Source organism: Varroa jacobsoni, unplaced genomic scaffold (assembly GCF_002532875.2).
Source record: "Varroa jacobsoni isolate VJ856 unplaced genomic scaffold, vjacob_1.0 contig02810, whole genome shotgun sequence".
NCBI classification, from domain to species: Eukaryota; Metazoa; Arthropoda; class Arachnida; order Mesostigmata; family Varroidae; genus Varroa; species Varroa jacobsoni.
The window spans coordinates 23,617-44,300 of record NW_019214886.1 but is presented as its reverse complement, the minus strand read 5'-3'; the positions used below and the strand labels follow the sequence as shown (position 1 = coordinate 44,300).

The 20,684-nt window shown below is 39.5% G+C and overlaps 1 long non-coding RNA gene across 9 annotated transcripts; it reads right to left on the bottom strand.

The window, feature by feature from the left end:
* Window positions 1-2,474: 2,474 nt before the first annotated feature.
* Window positions 2,475-12,575, bottom strand: LOC111272629 (uncharacterized). Of its 9 annotated transcripts, XR_015315786.1 has the most exons (5): window positions 12,067-12,575; window positions 11,459-11,932; window positions 5,150-5,304; window positions 4,619-4,663; window positions 2,475-4,044 (listed from the first exon to the last, which is right to left on the bottom strand). It is a non-coding gene; the product is annotated as an uncharacterized LOC111272629 (long non-coding RNA). The 9 variants fall into 9 exon arrangements; XR_002687625.2 differs by having other exon boundaries at window positions 5,146-5,304; window positions 11,459-12,575; XR_015315783.1 differs by having other exon boundaries at window positions 11,459-12,575.
* Between the last annotated feature and the right edge of the window lie 8,109 nt (window positions 12,576-20,684).

The window sequence follows — 20,684 nt, the reverse complement described above, 5'->3', positions numbered from 1 at the left end:
CAGTACCATTCAAAATCAACCTAAAACCGATTCAGAATATCGTCTGACAACCCATACAGGGGACCCCAGATTAATAATTACACTGAGTCCCGATGTTGATACCATAAATATAATGAATATATGCATTGAACGATGAAAAAGAAACGATCTTGCATATTTGAGCTAAGTCAACGAATAAACGTGACGGCTTGGTTATGCTGACCATTTGCTGTGACATTCGAACCCGTATAGACTGTTCGTTCAACTCTATCGTTTTGTCTAAAAGCGAAGGCCGCCGACGTTTTGAAAAAAATTAGTTTAATTATGCATTTGGCCCTATTCCATATCATGGTAGTCAGTTTTTTTTTGTGGAAGGCAAAAGATTGTCTAAATGCTTAAATTTCTCCGATAAGCCTGTCATTATCGAACTTTATCGTAACTAAAGTATGAAACACATTCACATGCACTAGTCAGTATATTAGGAAATTGATTTGAATTTTAACATCAAATGGTAGCTTCGTCTAAAATGCCAATTAAAATCGACCTGCGTGCCGAAGATCCAGTAACATAAAAATGGTGGTAAAATGCCTGGCAGATGGAACGCCTGGTACAGTAAAAACTGATGTCGATATATGGAATAAATACAGGTTGAAACCTTGGCTTACATAAGGTGTACTATGGATAAGGAGAAAAGTCGATTATTTTTCTATACGGATCTCGCGTGACTGAAATCGATCCCCTTATCTCGGTATTTTTTTTTTACGAATACAAGTGGCCTAGAACTCATGTAAGAGGATAGACAAAGCAACCAGTGTTCATGCTAGATGGAAAATGGGCAATTTGCTAATACACAATGGTGTTTATTATTTACAATTGTTGGCGTCCTTTGATACTCCATTGTAGTACTGCCGAAACAGATGAGCGAGATAATGCAGTACACATACCCAAAAATGCAAAAAAAAAAAATCCTTAAGATCTTCAACAAAAGAACTGCGAGTGTACCTAATATGTATTATACTTTGCGTTTATATCGTTCCAAATAGCAAAACTAGCATCGTCAGCCTGATAGATGTTATGTTTAACGTGGTGTCATAATGTGAATCTGTTAAGGTAGCACGTACACCGTAATTTGTTTCTGTCCAAAATTCCTTGATGAATTCCTTAGGTTTACGTCTTTCTCTGCTGAAACGACAATATGCTATAAACTGACTGTAGCTGTTACTACTTAAAAATGATCTGTTATTAGTTGACTAACGCTCTTAAGTTAAACTTTTAGTAGTGTTCCGTCAGATTATGCGCGCGTATTAATATTACTATTCTCGTTATAAGTGCGGCCATACTATAGGAATTGCTACAAAAAATCTGCGCTACATTCTAGAGAAACCTGGGGAAAGAATTAACGATTGCCCATCATCCGCAAACGAGACTGGCTATGGCGAACATATCCTAGTCATGTGAACACGTATCAATGAATAATAGTTTAGGTAAATTCACGCTTTGGAGGTCCAATGGTTATCGTTTCTACAGTTCTTCCCCTTTCTTTTACTTTTACTGAATTCAGGAAGTGTAAAAGCTTCTTAAAAACGTTATGATCAAAAACGAGGAATAGACTTCTATTTCTCTTTTTTTTTTCCTTTTATCGTACTAAGCTCTGCGATAGCTAATTGATAAAGCAGGACATTTTTCACCTTTTTCTTTTTTATCCTTTCTGTTCAGTATAGGTCCAAACCGATTGAATTAGAAGGCGTATTTCGACTGCAAATATGAGGGGCTGATTGACACGATGTGTACTTCACATAACAATACAAATCGTTTGCGTTCGGTGCAGATATCGGCTGAACCTCAGACACTTGAACGTATCGTTTACGAGTGTACGGTTGATTTAATCAATGATAAAAAGAAAACTCGAGATATGCACAAACTCAAGTTGCGTTTTAAACTAGTTAACTTTGTTTTCCCTTTTCATTCTTATCACATTTACACAAAACCGGTGTTGAACGTAACATAATCAGACTCAAATTATTCTTAAGCGTTGAAAAAGCCAGGAGTTGCTGATTCGAGCCCTGCCAACGACATAAAACAAAGATACACATTACAGTTATTTATAATTGCAAACGTAAACCTAGATGATTATAAAAGGCTTAATAACAGATCTATAACGACGTATCAGGCATTATGGCCTGTTGAAGAGGTGTCTGCACTTGATACATTCACTCGTAAGATTATTAAAGTCAAAAACATTCTTAGCGTTACATTGATCTACTCTACCGCGATATGGTTACATTATATATAACGTATACATAGCTTTATTTTCTTATGGGGCCTAATCATTTCTCTTTTTGCTGTTATTCTACACGTTTATTGCCGATATAAGAGTGAAAATAGTAACAAAGAAAAATTTAGTGTTTCTATCTCTTAGGAACTCTAGCTAACCGCTATGTCGATGGTTTTCATTGTAAGTTTGATTGTGCTATTAAATTAAGAACGCGCAAAACTGGTTCCTTAAAAATTAATGGCTATATTTGCGTTTTCAAATAAATCAAAAACGATATAGCATCATTCACCAAGCGAAAGCTAAGCAACGCATACATTGTGTATTTTCTCTGCAGTCGCCTGCTTATTTCAATTTGGTGTACACGTATTTGGGGATCATTTTTGCTTCTATTCTTAAATTTAGCTTGATCAATTGACTGATCAACAAGTGGACATATTTAAGCAGCAAACATGAAAATGTTAATGTTCTTTCTGGTAGATTAACCACGACAATGTTCCTGAAAACACAGAAAATTGAACTGTATTTCTGAACAATATTCATCGTATTAGTTGCTTGAGATCTTCAGATGGATATGCTCTTATTCTTACGTGCTCGTTTCGGACATGTTTTTCAGAACAATCTAGTTTACTCAGCTACTTAATACTGCCCTAAAGTGTCTTTCGCGAAGGGCGGCAGTCTGTTTTCACAAACTGTTGGTTGTAGAAAATTGTATTCCAGCATACGGTGCCTAGAAATAAATAGTCAAACAATTTACATTTGGATTGCTAGTGCGAAGAATATTGTGCACTCATGTAAGTTGTATGCATGCATGCATGCATGATGCGCAAGAGGCAGGTGAATTCAAAAAGGCATTAATTTTTATAGACGCTCATTACTACCGTTATTATTTTTTGTATTACTTGCTTCTGATGGACTGACTGCTCCAGCACCGTCCATTTTAGCATAATGTTAATGGGGCATGTCTGAACATTTAATCCTGTAGCCGTTTCTCTTTTCTTTATCAACTTGTTTATCTCTTCAGTCGGATATCGTCAGCTTCCATCATGTGAACAATCATGTTGTTCCCTGGTTTTTCTTTTCTGCAAGTGATCGCTGGCTTCGTCTCCATGAGAGTTTGCTGTTCCTGTCATAGCAGTATTGGCCAGCGGTAGCGTGAGGCCATGGCCGGCCCGCTCTGCAGTTTTTGCCGGTAACGATTAATGATTATTTTTATAAGGTCGTTGTCGTTATTGTTATTGCCGCTGCTGCTGCTGCTGCTGCTGCTATCGATGTTGATGCTATACAAGGTGCGCAAGCACTAATGGCACTGACGAAACGGGCATCACGCAGTCAGAATACGGGCCGGCCGATTTACGCCAAGATGAAGCCATTTGAGCTTTAGGGTTTTTGGTGGTTGCTATTGTTCTAATTGTCGTTATCGCTGTCATTACTGAAGCTGACTGGTTGTCTGGCGGCTGACGCAGCGTTGATAGAGCAGTTTTTTTTTGGTTTCGTCTCTTCGTTGCTGATCGTCAGCCATTAGGACCGGGAGGCAATAGACTGGATTTGTTACCCTGCCGAATGCGATAGGCGAAAGCCGGCAGTAAGAATATGTATATGCATGCTGACGATTATATCACAAGCAATGTTGCACCGAGCGTTGGATGCGCATCGAGAGTGCATCACCACCGTTAGAAACGGCATCGTAACGCTGTGAACAACAAGCATGTAACACTTAGTTGGATCTTTTGAATCATGTATTAACACGTGGCATCTGTTGACAGCGGCAGGCCGTGATTGGTAACGAGACTCTGCAAGGAAATAAATGCACAAAAACGCGAGTCACGATGATTAAATATGGAGATTAAAAAAATCCAAGTCAGAACGAAATTGAATACCACTGAAAAAGTCACGGACGTCAAAAAGAAGTAATGAGTCACGAATGCATCCAGCGCTACGTAATTGGCGTGTTTTTTGGAACGCAACTAAGCTAAGTCAAGTGTGGTCAGCCGGCGCTTGGAGAAGCCCGAGTATCGCGTAGCAGAGGGGAAGTAAAATATATTTCAGGTATATAGGGTGCGGTCCTTAGCGCCGAACAAACGTGAACACGTCTACTGGAACTGCGTAAACGTCCTCACGTTTACATTTTACATCTACTAAAAAGGCGGACTATAAAAATTACTCTCCTGCTTTAATTTTGTAAGTTTTTGTTGTATATATTGCTAGTCCTAACCATTCAGATGCATTATGTTTAGTGTTATTTTCACACTGAAAAGTAAGCCGTTAGCTGCGAATAGATGTTTATGTTGGACCCTAAAAGCCAGTCTGAAATGGACAATATGGCGAAGCAAGTGAATAATTATTCCGTTTGTAGCGGAGACGTACCTGAGGTTTAGCCCTTTCACGGCAAAAATATAGCGTCATTCCAAACTGAAATAAATCAAGTGATACAAAAACAAATATGTAGTCAAAAGCACGCATCAGAAACCAAAGGATAATGGTATCAAATAGGGAATGAAGAGAAATAACACAGCATATAGGACCACAATAAACTCCAATAAATCGCCAAGTATGCATGGTTCGTATTATGCGAACACTTAAAGATAATAACTTGCTTACTTCATAATTAATTAACTTGTAAATTATTTTGAGATAATGATATAAGCCTGAATTAATTAGCGTTGACCTAATAGAAAACGGCGCAGGCCCGTCGTTGACGACGGGCAGCGCATATATCAAAGTGATGCAGCGCTTAATGGCGTTTGTCTGTTAAGGATACGACAAACTTTCCGGCCTCATGCACACAAGATAATTCTGTAAACAAGAAAGATGATCGTTTTCTACTTTTGAGAAAATGACGAATAAAGCGACTAATTAGTCGCTCAAATTATCAAGTTTATTAGTAAATATACTTGCGTGTAGCAGAACGATCTCGGCTGGACTCGATAAGTTTGTGGGTATTCGAAATCTACCTTCGTGTTGATATGCAGCGGGATGTTTCGTAAGCAATTCCATGCCTTACTTAGAGTGAGCATAGCATCGTCGTGAACGAGATGGTTCAGTGTTTGTTCCTGTTCAAGCGGGACAAGCTTGTTGACACATGCAGTATATTATATACAGACACCAGTTGGAATAGTCGATATTTTGGTACGACTATGAGGGTGCCATACGGAACCGATTCTATTCAGTCACAAATCTGAAATTCGTCACTGTCTCAAACCTGTAATTAATCAACGTGCGCTCAGTTGTGCCGCACGAAACGGCGCAGTTAAATTCAGTCCACTCGTACGCTTCACCAGTACGAAAAAGATGCGTTTCTATGTCTCTCTTCGATATTTATTTAAACATTTAGAAACACAGTATCGGCAAGTAATCTAAATTGGTTGTGATATTATTAAATTACCTCTATCTGCTGTACGCGACTCGCAACAGCATGTCTCAGTGCAACCTGGTGACGCAAACTGACGAAACGGAAAACGCTTACCTAACGTGCTATTGACAGGGTGTGTTTAATTTTTTTTTTTAAGATTCTAGTACACGCTCTTAACTACTTAAAACACTGGCAGGAGTTGGTTAGCGTGCAAAAAGTCTTCCCCTTCATTTTGCGCAAGTCTCAACTCGGATCCAATGGAAGAGTAAACTGCTCGCAGCAAATATTGTTTGGGTAATAATTGGGATATAATTGTTTACCCATTGGTCGTTTCCATCGATGCATGCTACGAGGCAAAGCAATATATGTATATGTCATTGAGGCGCAACCAGACGACCGGTTTTGCGCATACACATGAACGGCTGATTTCTAGCGTGGCTTAAAGAGAGCGAATAGCTTCGTTGGCAAGCTGGATTCCAACTTCTATTTTTAGCCCAGCTTTCAACCACACTTGCCAGAAGATACGGTTGTCATCTAAGTAATGCATATAAGCATGGCTATTTTTGAGTACAGATACTAATTATCTAGGCATGTCGCCTTATAGAATTTGCATTGCCCAATCATTATATGAGGCGGTCATTTGACATCGTTATTTACATAGATTGAATTTTACAAAACACTGCATTCTGTATCGTTCTTTGGTGTATTTGTCATACTTTGAGAGCGCTCGTTGACGGTGTACATCAATACGATGCTCCCAGTTTGTGTTCTACAGTTATTTTGATACCTATTTCACAACCTCAACGTATCGTACGTGCTAGTTATTCGAAAGAAAAGGTCAATGTCATCGGTGATTTTATCCAACCTGTTCTTCTGACCGGTAGTCAAACGGTGCAATAGCATGTGATGCCCGTAGAGTCATCTGGTCCCCACAAGAAAGATCTTTAGATTGACTTCTCGTCCTATGATGCACCAACCAGAGTCGGACCCAAGTTGTCATACATCGTTTTCTAAATTTGCGCAGAACCCACAGAGCACTGTGTCTTCAGGGTACTCCGAACGCTGATGCTGATTCATTTCGCTTTCTTCTAATCGCGCAGAGCAGCGATTTTTGTGTTGTTATCACACGTTTTAATTTCGATTCAGTTCAAGTTGATGAAACTTAATTTTTAATTTGAGAGCACTAGATGCCCGTAGCATACGATATAGATAAAACGGTCCTGCTTTATCTGGGTCATCTAAACAATATATCTTGTGCTGCTCGTTTGTTTACTAGTCGTGTGCCGAGATTAATTTACTGGATGGCGTACGTCATAGCAAACTAGAGATATACAGGTCGTGTCAACAAATTTGCTCAAGTATCACGTCAACAAAAAAGAGTGCCGTAGATGCCTGAGTCTAAACGCGCCTAATTAATTAAGGTGAACGTTATAGCAGTCAAGCTCGAAAAAATCCGGCCGTTCAGCGTCACCCGATTCGAGCTGTCATTATGCCAATATACGAAGGCATGTCTCACGAGAAGAAGTGCGCCGTAATCAAAGTTGTTGTTCTGTTATAGAGCTCACTCACTGAACAAAATAATTTAATGACCATCGTTATTGATGCCGTCCCGAGAAACACTGAACCTCTCTAGTGCCTAATAACTATCTGTTTGTATCGCTTAAGATTCATTTCGTCTGTAAGATAGCATCTAGGTGCTCGTCTACGACCTCTGGCCGTGACCGGAGCCTCACTGCCTCTCGAGCCTATTTTCCGAGCAGTCGCTGCATAACTGAGTGAGTGGCAATGGCTTCCGGTTGCTACAGCTTACCATGAACGTACCGTATGAAGACACCAACGTGCAGACTGAACAAACCTAGCCAATCACAGATGATCGCCTGTATATATATAGCCTGCGATACATTGTACTGAGATAGTTAAAGATGTATTCTTCTTGGAAAATGATCTTACACTGAAGAGTGTGCAGAACTTAGTGATCTTTTCTGGATGGGAGATGTTGCGGCGTGTTTGTATGTTAATAAAGAGGTGGTAATCCGATTGGTCGAAGCTCTTTTAAGAGGCGTATGTTCAAAGCTGGCCGGTTTCTCGTCAAACTTATCGAGGCCTCCGAACAGTAATATGCTGGCCCTAGTGGATGGAAAGGCAGTGTTCATTGAATTGGTTCAGTCTGACGCATTGGACGAGATTTTGACTCAAAAAGCAGTTGGAAAATATCGCCAGTGGTGGATAAGTGTTCTGTACTATAATCATCAAAGCGAACATTATACCAGTTCTGAACTTCATGCATTTTGTTCGGACGTCAATTTCAGACAAAAATATCCTTCATGAAGAATATTGAAGTCGATGGCTATCTCCTTTGCTGTTCTGTCCAGTCGAAACAAAAAGGGGCACGGGCAAATAAATGAAGCAGCAGAGAAATGTATAGTAGTATGCAAACGACGGCTGGCGTGTAGATTAGACCTGCTGTTTTGTTCGCTGTGGCTCGCTGCTTGCAAAGGTCTGTAAGCAAAGAGTGCGTATCTTCAATACTTTGCCGAATCTAAATAATGTGAAAAAGTTACTGAGGTTGATGAAAACCTCGAATAATATTCACTCCCTTAGAAAAGTCCTCGAACTTAAGGGTCCGGTGTCAGTAGTGAGGTAGCATCTTCCTTTGAGCGCCTGCTAGCCGATAACAATCTCTAAAATGGGCTAAATATAGTGGGTGTAGTGCTCGACTGTATTGGGTATAACACTCGAAATGAGATTTTGAACCCAGCGAGTCATAGACGTAGGGCCGCTACCACATTTGGTCAGGTTGCTTGCAAATACCAAAGCGAAACCCGAGAACAGAATGACTACACGAAAGTCTGCCAGCCAACTAGATAAAGATTAAATCTATTTGGTTCAGGCGTTAATCAATCAGCCGCGTATTCGGGTCCTAAAGGATCTACTGGAAATGTATTTTTACAACAACCGAGAAAATCAAACAAATTTAAGCCATGTTAGACTCTTTAAAGGTGAAAACTGGCTAATATGTCTCGTGCAGCAGCATAATACCAACACTCGAGCCACATCAGTAAAGCTTCTATGTACTGCTTGCAACGTCGATCAGAAAACAAATCGTTTTCGTTCAGTGTTGAATCGAGGGTTTTTGAACGTAGTTTAACTGCGACTAAAATTGTACGGGTAGGCAATATGACTGCGGGCAATAAGAGCTCTCGTATTTCAAATATATATCCCTATACAGATAGAAACCACTATTAATTGACAATAATCAAGAGCAGCGTTAAATGATGGCCTTAGTTGATGCCAAATCATTATGTATGGAATTTTTATACATCAACGATCGATTTTATCTTAGACTGCTTTGCACGTCTCCACGATCATTTCTATAATGAAGTTCATACTGTCATATACATTGTAAAGATACGTGCATGCAACAAATGAGCACGAAACTGTGCACGCTTTGCAGTCGGACACGTAGAGGATGAAAATGTCTACATCCATATACATTTTTTTTAATAATGCTACTTGTTCCCCGTCAAAACCCGTGAAAGGCAGGCTTAGTCCGCGGAATATCAGCCTCGATGTGATGTATTATATAATATGTTTCTTTTTATTCGCTATTATTTATCTGATCTGTAAGTTTTGCTAAACGTGTTCGAGTTTTTTTTTAAGTAACAGATCTATGAAATGACATTGTAACAATGTGCTATAGTGAGTATTCTTCTACACTGAGGCTTAAACCAGCGATGACCGCCTGTCATCTTAGATCGATAGACCGAACACGTTGCATCCTTACCGGCCCCTTTCGTGGCAGATTCTTTATAGTAAATTTGCACTGAGACATTAGCTAGAGCTCCGCCTACAAACCAAGTCACTCCAAGATTTCTAAAAAGGCAAATTGTGTTGAGTTATACTAGAAATACCAGTTCGTATAATTTAATTAGAATTAATGTAATAGGGCAGGTAATCAGACTTATGAAAAATTCGAACTTGAAGTTGTGAAGCGGACGGCCATTTGAATATAATAATTGCAGACTCGTCGAACAATATTTGCCACTGTTATCAATAACAAGCGATGCTCACTTTGATTTGCTTTCAGAGGATGATACTTTCAATCGACTCATAGAAAAGCCTATTGCAGGATCAACCATATTTTTCACGTCTACATACGTATATCGTGGCTTTATTCTTGAAAAAAAAAAAAAAAAAGATATATAGTTTATAGTAGACAAAAAAAACTTCAGAAGTTTTTTTTTCACAACAGCTCTGTCAACTCGAATCTTTGACTCTCTTATTGTGTTTGTAATGGGGCGTTTTTATGCACCTGCATGGGCCTCATTATCTAATGCAAAATCGCTGTTTATTTTTTGCCTAGTAAATCTTTTTCACTCAAAATACCGCAAAAGCTCACTTTTGTCGTGTCCAAGCATAAAGCCGTCAGAAAAAGCTGACGAGCCATGTCCATTGAATATACTGATATGCCTACTGAACCCAAATTTCGTTTTTCTTAATTAACTCACCATTGGGTTGGGTCTATAATGTCGGACGTGAGCGTGCTGGCTACCATCAAATGATTTAAGTCATTTTATAAGACATATGTAACGCAACATTGTCAAAATGTCAGCGCCTGAGGGTCGTAATTATTTAAAAGCACCCTAGTTAATGAAGAAGTGAATACAAGTGTTTAATGATGAGACACCCAAACGCTATCCTGCCTCTGAGGTGCACGTAAATTATCTTTTTAGTTTAAATATAGCCTGTTTGGTCACTAAAAATAAATTAGCTTTTTTTATGGAAGGGCAAAAGCAGGCCTACACTCGATCGAAAATATATAGGCTTCTACTTGTTTTGTTTACAAAATTAGGTGCATATGGCAATTATTTGAATGTGTTGATTACTCCGCAATGTTGGCGTGACACTATTGATCATCCGGAGTCGCATAAACAATGAAAAATTATCTGTAATTAGTCCAGAATAATTCTTCTCACTCGTCAGGCTATACTTTAACGTGTGGCGTTCTCAGTTGGGTTATGGAGCTGTTACCGCTTGTATCTGTATTCGCTAAAGTTCAACACAAAACGCGTAGTAGCTAAGGCAGAGAGCGTTGCCATTAACTATAGGGGCAACCCTATTATATCTGTGTGAGGTATTCAGATGAGTGTCGCTTGTGACGCCACGGTACAGAATAAAACAAGTATCAAATAATTGCGTTCATTATATATTGGCGAGTTATGCCAAAAAATCAAATGGTACATCGCTGCTCAGGTTTACGCGTGATTGGCCTTACTTCGCTGCCTTCAACTGTGTCCTATTCGCGAAATATTTGATTGTTTGCCTTAGGTACGGATGATTTACAAAGTTAACCCGCTGCGCAATATAATGCTGCTCTGGCCCATAAACGGGAATCATTGATGATCTTTTGTGTACACATATTCGAACCTTTGTTGTTCACTCACGCGTCCAGAAAAGTCAGCACGCTTACCTAAGGTACTTTAGAAACGTGGATAGCATAAGGCCATAAGTAAAACGTTTGTTCATGTCTATATGTTATGAGGGTTTACGACATTTGCTAAGTTCCCGCCCATGCGACATGCTCTAATTTTGCACCGTAGCGTTGTCCAGCTACTTGACCTGCGAACGTTTCCAAAACGAAAGCTTCTTTTTCTTTTGGTACTTCCTGCAATATAAGTGCTCGACCGATATCTCTCCTGAAATCTGAATCATTTCTTGCCGCTTTCATGTGACAAGACGAATTTATTACTCGTACTAATCGCACATTGCGTTCTCCATTCCACTCATGTGCACACATTCACATCTTGTCACACCCATCTTTACAATTAACTTTTTAGATGAATGGAGGTACTTACTTTTTCGTTCAACTGCTTTTTTTAATTTATGTTGTTTCCGATTCGTAGAGCCCCTCTCGCGCCCTTTCACTCCGCTCGTAGTTCGCTTCCATGCACGCGTCTTTCGGAGCACTTCAGGCTACACTTCTCTCAGCTAATAGGCCTCACTCACGAGCCGCTCTTGCCTATAAGCGCGATCGCTTGTTGAGCTCACCACGATGAAAAACTGGCAATCCAGCTTCGTTAGTCATCGCTCGTCTCCTTGGCATTTTGTGCAGCTTTTGTTGTATTTCTGCTCTCGACCGGAGACGAAAGCTTCGGGTCTCGACTGCTCCGGGGCGAGCAATCAGGTCCAGCCCGCCGCTTCTCTTCGCTTTACCAAAAAATATACTGCAACAACGACAACAGCAGCAGTAATGGTAGTTGCAGCAGCGCTCCCGCTATCGTCGGCGATTATGGCGGCAATGGCGCTACTGCCGCCGCTGATGATGAAACCTGAAATAATAACGAAATAACTCTACCAATTAGATATCATGACACAAAGCGGAGGGAGTAGTCGTGTCTATGTCTCAGTGAATCGGTGTGCGTTTGTCTGGTTTTTTTTTTTGTTTGTTTGTGTAGATAGATACACGGACACCACAGAGAACACAGAGCCTGCCACCATGCCGCTTGTTTCTTTGCTTCTGCTGCTGTTGTTGCCGTCACTGTCATTGTTGTTATCTCGACGCAACAACACGTTGGCATGCTTCTCAACAGTGACATATTAATAATAATCAAAATGATGATGACGATACTGTCGGGCGCTTTGCCTGGGGAAGAGAGTGTTGCGCGTCGTCACCAGCGTCATACACGATTACCCATTTCGGTTTTTGGCCGCCTTTCTGCCTAGAGTAACGGCTAAATCTGATCGCGGTTTACGTTCCAGAATCTGTTCATCTTTCGGCTTTTCAACGAATGAGTGTCGACGATTATGTTCAACGATATTTTGCGCTTTGTTTTGAGCCGTTAGCAATAAAGCAAACGACATAAACGTCAAAAACAGAGATGCCGCAATGGGTCTTCAGTACCTTTAGAGCTTTTCCAAGACATTGCCACTAGATTTAGTGGTGAGATAAGAGAGCATTCGAATAAATGTGCTGGTTATGTGCCTGTTGTAGTTTTAATTCAATTAAATATTAGTTAGTTGATTCTTAGGTTATTATTTAAAAGAAAACCTAAATTATTACGGCTGCAACGAATAATATATAAACTTCGCGTTGGGTAGCGTAAACTTAGTTGTGCCAGGAAAACAAGTTGAAGACTTATTCGGTGTCATGTGAGTTTCTGTAAGTTATGCAATGCTGTAAGTGATGCAATGCTGTAAGTGTACATGAGTGATATAGCATGTTTGTTAAACTCCAACCTGAAGACCGGGCATCAAATGCTAAATCGTGAATGCCTTCGTAGAATAAGACGTATACTGAAATTCCGTCTCTTTAGTTTATGGAAAATCAATGAAAAAAAAATATTCGGCACGATGTAGTTCCGATGCTTCCTTTAAAAGGAACAACATTTATTCAATAATAGTCAGTGAGCGGTTAACAAATACATTTTATTTCATTAATCTCTCATTTAATGATTACTGGCGAGCAGACTTTTCCCATTGCCTCTTCGCTAATTAGCGAAACCACGCAGTGCAAGAGTGTGTGTGCGAGGAGAAGGTAATTAAGACCTGTATTCATACTCGTATTTCAGTATTTTTTTCCCCTAATTAAGAGACTCAAGATAATATATCATTTTCTGGTTTTCGCTTCCCATCAATCCTGACCTCCGAATTGACTTGTAAACATGGATGGTAGCTTGTGCGGCCATAGACGTGGCCCGCTACCATTCTGCAATCCGATGCATTTAGGCGTTTAAGTAGAACGATATATTCAGTTTAGTGGAATTGAACCCAGACAGGATCTATGTTCATATCCATTCCTGCCCACTTTTTATGGTAGCAATCATTCACGGCGAACGGTTCAACCTCGCTCGTACTTGCTGCTGTGTTATGACAAGCCATTGATCTACTCACACGAGATTGCATAGACGCACCAACCAACAGCTTTCGGTGAATGATTTCATGTCTTTAACCACAAATCATAAACGAACAACTCGTTATGTCAGCCATGATGGTATAATGTCGACTGATTTTTGCTATAATTTATAACTACTAACAATTTTAGACAATTATTTGCTGTTTTCAATATATATATGCACATGTATTTCCGTTAGGGTGGTGTCAATATATCTACGGGAAAATGTCGTAATCACCGTTATTATAGTTACATATTATCTAGAAATACATATCGTAGAGATGTCTCACCTGGCTTGATATGGCAGAGCATACGACTACGGCAATTGCAGGAGGGACGCGCGTGTATCTAGTGTGCCAATCGTTCGGTGGGCAAATTTTTCCATGAGCTTTTATATTCAGTTAACGCTGTCGCGACGAACCTTCGGATCATTCTCCGAGTTCTTTTATTCGGTCGTTCTCTTTTTTTCGCTTTTCTGTTTGTGTGATCATCATTTTGGGTCACGCTACTGTTTTGGGTTAGTTAAAGGCTTTTTCTTATGTCGGCGACATTTTCAATGCTCTTATAACCTTTATACGCGGAAATATTAAGAAACTCATAAAACGAGCGATACATTCTTAATTATGGCTTGGGAAACGTCCATACGTTACCACTAGTGCAATCCAACACAAAGCAATATGCAGAAAACTATCTGTACACGGATATGTTAACTCATATAAATATTTACTTTCGGTAAATATAAAAGCTTTTTCATATCTATTCATAAATAACCAAGCTACGTAGGGTTTCGGCTGCCGCACCGACCACAGACTACTATAGTTATCCATAAATTTAAGCAAGTATAGTTGAATGCTAGCTTGTTTCAGTTTCTTTTATGTAGACAAAAATAGTAAGGTACTCAATAGAAAAGTAGGTCTATTTATGAGACTTACGTACTATAATCATAGGTACTTATCTAAGAAAGGCGACATAAAAATCAAGCCTACCGACCGCTACGCAGCAGATAACTAAGCATATGTCAGTAGGGAAAATTGTTAAAAGAGGCCGTCGTCTAAAGAAGGCACCAGGAATGTTGTTTTAGGATCAAGGATATATGATATGCCGTAGAGCGGTAGCGAGACCTAACGCCCCTTTCTTTGAAAAGACGTGAAGCCACGTCAATATTGGTGACTAAATTGATCGACCGTGGCTATTGCCGACTTTTCGGGGACTGAGTACGAAATGCTACCCCTGACGAAATATGGGAGACTCGTTCTGCTGCCTGTCGGCTATAGTCTAACCTGTAATCTAAGTATATAATGCTTACAGTCATCGGAAGGACTAGAAGTGACCAGTGTTTCTCATACACCTTTTCCTGGAGAAGCTCTATTAAGTACCTCTCTAGAAGCAACCGATAGAGAAAAAATCGTAGTTCTTTTTTTACCAGTCCAAGCTGTCGTCTCGTGTAAGAAAAAACGGGCGTTTCAGATGGCGACGAGGGCTATAGAGTAACTACATCCTTTACAAGAACGAGTAAAGTTTGATGTTTTTTAGGGTAGATTCCACTCTTACGCGCATCAGATTGTTGCCGCGTATTTGGAAGATAAAAGTGAGTAGAAACTATCCGGGAAATGAGAGCTTAAGTAAACGAAGGATTTTCAGGATAGCAGCTAAACACTGTAAATATCGTGTTATGGAAAAAAAACCGTTCCCTTACTTTTCGACGTTTTTGTTTATAATATATAAGTCATAAAAACTATTATCTCTCTATTTTCGATTTTTGTGTATATTCCTAACAACCTAATTAAAATACGGACAAACAAAGGCCTTTCTTATAATCCGACATTCTGGCACAGTCTACGCACGTTGTTGAGCACATAGAAAAACTGCTACCTAAAATCCCTTTTAGAAAGCCAACGATTGAGTATGGACATTGTTGTTTTTCTGTGTCTATTGCTTCATTAAAATATACCTATGTCAGTGCACTGTATTTAGTGTGTACAAGTATCAGTAAATCACTATAAAGATGCATACTTTAAACCAAGTAAAGGCAATGTCCGTTTGATGACCTAGGTGACCGGTGCTTAATTTACGATTTTTAGCTGAATCGATGGTTTTCACTCATTGCGTTCTCTTCCTTTGAGCAACAGTGAATGAAAATGATCAGTCACTGCTATGTCCATCATATTCTGAACGCTATACATTAAACGTTTCCAAAGAGAATTTGTGTAAAGTAGGTTTAGGTAGAAATTTATTAAGTGTAGCTGAAGCATTTTTAGCATTACATGCTAAAAATATACTTCTTGAAATTCCTATGGGATAGTTGTCTCGAAGTGTTGATGTTTGAATGACTCAGTAATGCCGTAGGACGGAACGAAAGTATTAGAAACGAAAGAAAAGGTACAATTTTAATCAAATGAAAAAAAGTATCTAGATTAGATGTCTGGTCATTCAAAAAACCTGCCTTATAAGATCTTTGCCTATACACAGGCCCGTGGTTACGTATTTGCTCTATACAAGTTATTGCATATGTTAAATTACTTTTGACATGAAGCTTTCTGGAAATATCATGTAATGGTGTCTGGTATGTTTTTTTAACTGTTCTATTAGAGGGAATTGTTATAATTTTAACTGAAAAATGCTAGCAGGTTACAGGCGCCAAATTTCACCACTCATAAGTACTACGTATGTGTGTGTTAGCAACGTGTTTAACGTGTCTGAGTAACACAAGCATGAAATTTATCTTACTTATCTTCTATTTTTATCTAACTAACGTAACAATAGCAACTAAACGCTTTTATCTATGTGTATAATAATTTATTAACTTGTAATGTACCTCATTCAACATTAGTTATGCATAGTAATTTTCAAGCGATTTTATATAAATACTCATATATCTATATACTTTAATTCACAGCAAAATTTAAATTAAAAAAAAAATTAAAATAAAAAAAAGTAGAGTAAGATATACTGATCTTTACGCGTCCGGCCTGTCTGTCCAACGTTTTGTTGATAAGGTGGTGATACCCACGGAGAGAATTATATCATTGGCATTATTAATTGCTGAGATGATTGTATGATTCTAGCTCAATGAACGGCATTACATCAGGCCTTTGGCTTGAAACAAATGTATCGATTCTAGGATTTAAGCCTATTAAACCTCCAGGGCTTTCAGGTTTACAAAAATTGATGTATGTGCTTCTTAATCAACTAGACTACCCCTACTAAATAAAGCGGCATCTCTAATACCGACACATTGCTAGCACAGATCGCAACGCGTTAGTATAGGAAGTAGTATCACAAGACAAAGAGGGACCCCTGTTACGATTTCGGTGCGCTCATTATCCTAGCGGTTTTAGAGAAGTGCGTGTTGCGAATAGGCGCTATCCTCACGCTATTCAAGGCGTTGACGTTTGATTTCCATTCCGTATATCATTTGGTCGTCGAGTCCTAATTAAAGTATATAACCATTGCGAACGCTAAAGCGCTCGCGTCTACAACAAAGCGACTCTTCGTATAAATGTAGCTGATTGATGCTTGCGTACGTACTTCGACTTGACGAATTTCTTTCGGTTGTGGCACGTTTTCGTGTCGAAACAATATAATATATAAACACTGTCTCTTATTTTGGCAATAGATACATAATACAAACGATGTTGTTTTCGAATAGGAGAAATATACATTACACTGCGCGGTTGAGTTTTATGATTAAGGGATTCGCCCGGTAGCGGGGTAGCTTCATTAGTTAAAAACAGAACTTGTCTGCGTTGTATGGCCCCGATAAAAAAGATTATGGAAGACAAGACGCCGAAACGACTGACCAACGTTAGTTTGGCGTCACAGACGGCCTGTGTATGTATTTAGGTGTTCAGCGATGCATTTCAGTTTTTGTTCCAGAGCGTCATATAATAACATCATTGAAACCCTTTTATTTGTGGTATATAGCGGCTGGTAGTAGACACTAAATATCTCGTTTTGTCTATGACGCTGACGGATTGCATCTAAAATATGGCCTAGATTGATCTCAGATGTCATTCAAATTCGACTTCTTCAGAGGTTCCTCCACTTAGACGACACCACGCCGGGGCTAAAGACTCGCTCAAACGATCTATGAAGGTCATAGATACATTCTCACTGGTAATACTGGTGACTGACACAGTATTGCGGCCGTGTAATTTAGCTATAGTGAAATGCTGACAAATTTAAGGAAGGCACATTATACACGTTTATTCTACAATCCTGAGAATTCCCAAACAGAATTAGCCGCCCGTGCTCAGACGATAGAAAGACATGTCCTGATTGTCCTTGCTAGATGCAGAATTTCAAAAACGATAGGTGCCTCCTGCTATTGAAACAGTCCCATTATGAGCTTTCTAATTGACGCTTGACCGATTCGCTAGATACAGTTCGGAGCTAGAAGTGCCAGTAGCCTGAAAATGATTACCCATTGATACTGCCGTAAACATTGTAGTGAACGTATTAGGCCCCGGGCTACTGGATTTTAGTACGGTTTTTGGCAATGGAGTTAAAAAATGATGTGTTGGAATGTTCAGGTGTCCTTCGCTGAGTGAACATTGCTGCGGACATTAATGGCATAGATGTCCAGAAGCGTTAGACATTGCAAACACTTGCATAGGCAATTTTGTAGGCCCCGTTTTTTCGAGTAGAATTGCCAGGTTGAATTTTGTCCGCTCGATTCGAACAATAAGCTCGGTTTCGAGTTTCAAAGAGGTGACATTTTTATCAGTTTAGCGTTATCCACTCATGGAAAATAAACGGCAGGTGTGCATTTATTCATGCCCTTGTAGCTAAGATTATCGCCGTTTGGCTCCATCGGTCGAATGTGATGAAAAAAAAGTTGATAATAAAGGACTGACGTATGACGACTCACAGATGACAAGGTAACATTGGGCCTGTATTGCAGTGATGACGTATACTCAGTGATTCGATACGCACCGGATATGCTACGAAGGTTTCCAGTAGCAATCCACGACTTTGGCAGAACCTTTATAATGACAATGCGATAACAATGAACATCGTGAGCGGCTGCAAGGACGAGCCAGCTACTCCAGAAACGCCTTTGTAGTCAAAATACGAGTAATATCTATCAAATATATTGTAATCGAATTTAGCCGGAAGTAACTCCACGTCGTGTATCAAGTGGCAAAATTAGGTGTAGAAGTGGCTAGTTAAAATAGACATTGGTCAACGAGCACGTAGTGATCAAGGACTATAGGTTGTTGACTATAGGACACACGATGTTTGTGTACTGGTTCTCTGGATGTCTATATTAGGAACAGGACATGCGGTCTAATCGGTGCCAATCGGTGGTCCCACTTCTGCGCGCCAGGCCTGACAGTGAGCTAAGAACAGAATAAGACGACAAGCGGCTGCGACCGAGATCGCGTCATGCTTGCAATGCCCTGCAGCGCTTGAAAATGTTTACATCGGCACTTACGTCGATCTTTTGCTCTGGCGGTTCGTGCATCGAGCACAACGCTATGCCGATAGTTCTCCTGATTAGGCCCCCGCCTGTAATCCCCTAATTTTATCGAAGCAGATCCAAAAGCAAGGAGAGCTGCATTTTAGGCTCGGACATCTCGTAGAATCTCGTACAGATATTGGTCAAGCGAATCGATAGATGAAAAGGCATTGTCAGCACAGTACAGGACAGCGAGCAATAGGACTTTGTTCGAAGGTGCAAATGCAAGACGACGAATACGAACGAAAGTGAACTACATAATTGTTTTATTACATGGAGAAAAATAAGGAGGATGAACAGATAAACGCACCGTTTCCTTGTACAGGGAAAAGCCAACATACTGTTTAATGGACGATTGTGCTTTGAACGAAGCGGCACCTTTTCAAGGTCTATCACGACGAATATCATGGTGCCAAGCGTAACATAGCCAGAGGGGTACATATGGAGGTCGCGTGACGCACCTCATGCCTTTTGTAGTAGTGTCCTGAACGACTACAGAGCTGGAAATTGTAAACCAATTGAAACGTAGTCCACAAAAGCAAAGAGAAATAAGCCATGCATCCTTAGCGCCGCTCATCGTTGGCTGTAAGTTAAGTTACAAAGCGCAACACCTATTTTATGCAAACCCAGATTAAATACCTAATTTTTTTTGTTTACGATAGACGTACGCATATGACAAATGCTTACCCCCGATGTGCTTTACTCATTCCCCGTGTAAGAATCATATTCGTATTCAATACATGCAATAGAATAATGTACATGATGGTATTTCTGACTGATCTTTTTCTGACCTGCTCCTTGAAGTTCGTCCCGAACATCTGGCAAATGATTTATGTGTAACATTTGTTATGCGTAACACAGTACCATACAGCAAACAATTTGAAGCTGTATAAATAACGTATTCACTGGACTCACGTACTCTATGATCAGATCACCTGTGGGTAACGTAGGCAGAACAAAAAAGAAATACACAGTACGTAGAGTTATCAGGAAAGGGCACATGTTTTAGAAATTGCGCATCCGTACCTATTTAGTTCTTAAGTTCGTTATTATCTACTATCTATAGCAATAAAGCAAAGCAATAGATTGAACTAGATTTGTTTAGTAACTATATTTTACCAATAAATAAAGACTCGACAAATGTTGATTGGCCTATCGATGTCCTACATGTAGAAGTTTGCAAAATATTTTTATAAAACTTTTTTTTTTTCTATCGGGAGGTTTAAAATATCGACTCGTTTTTAATTAATTAACTTGTTACTTAGATGTTATGTTTCATCAAGTGTTGATTTTTACACTTGATGAGATCTTTCTATTCAAGACATTTAAATTTCCTGATCTACGTTTGAACAAAATTACTTTAATAGTCAACTGCTGTTATCCACCTCAAGAAGCAGCTTTACAGTTGCACCTCAAGATGTTCATGTTTTAACTAGAAATTAGCGAAATCGAACCGGGAAATCGGTAAATTTACATTATCTCTGTTATTCTGATTAAGATAAACGCATCGAATTTACAAAAGAACAAAGATAGATGGCGCCTTCTCAAGCTATGTTAGGGCAGGTAATATTATTCATACAAAATCTTTGTTATCGATTTGCGAAACTTTCAATGAACGGAGTTACGAGCGAGTCGGCGTCAAGCTAGCTTGTCGCCTATAGTTCCAAACATAAGCCTACTGAAGGTACTAGACATAGACATTTTTTGTTTTCATTTGATGTAAAATTAC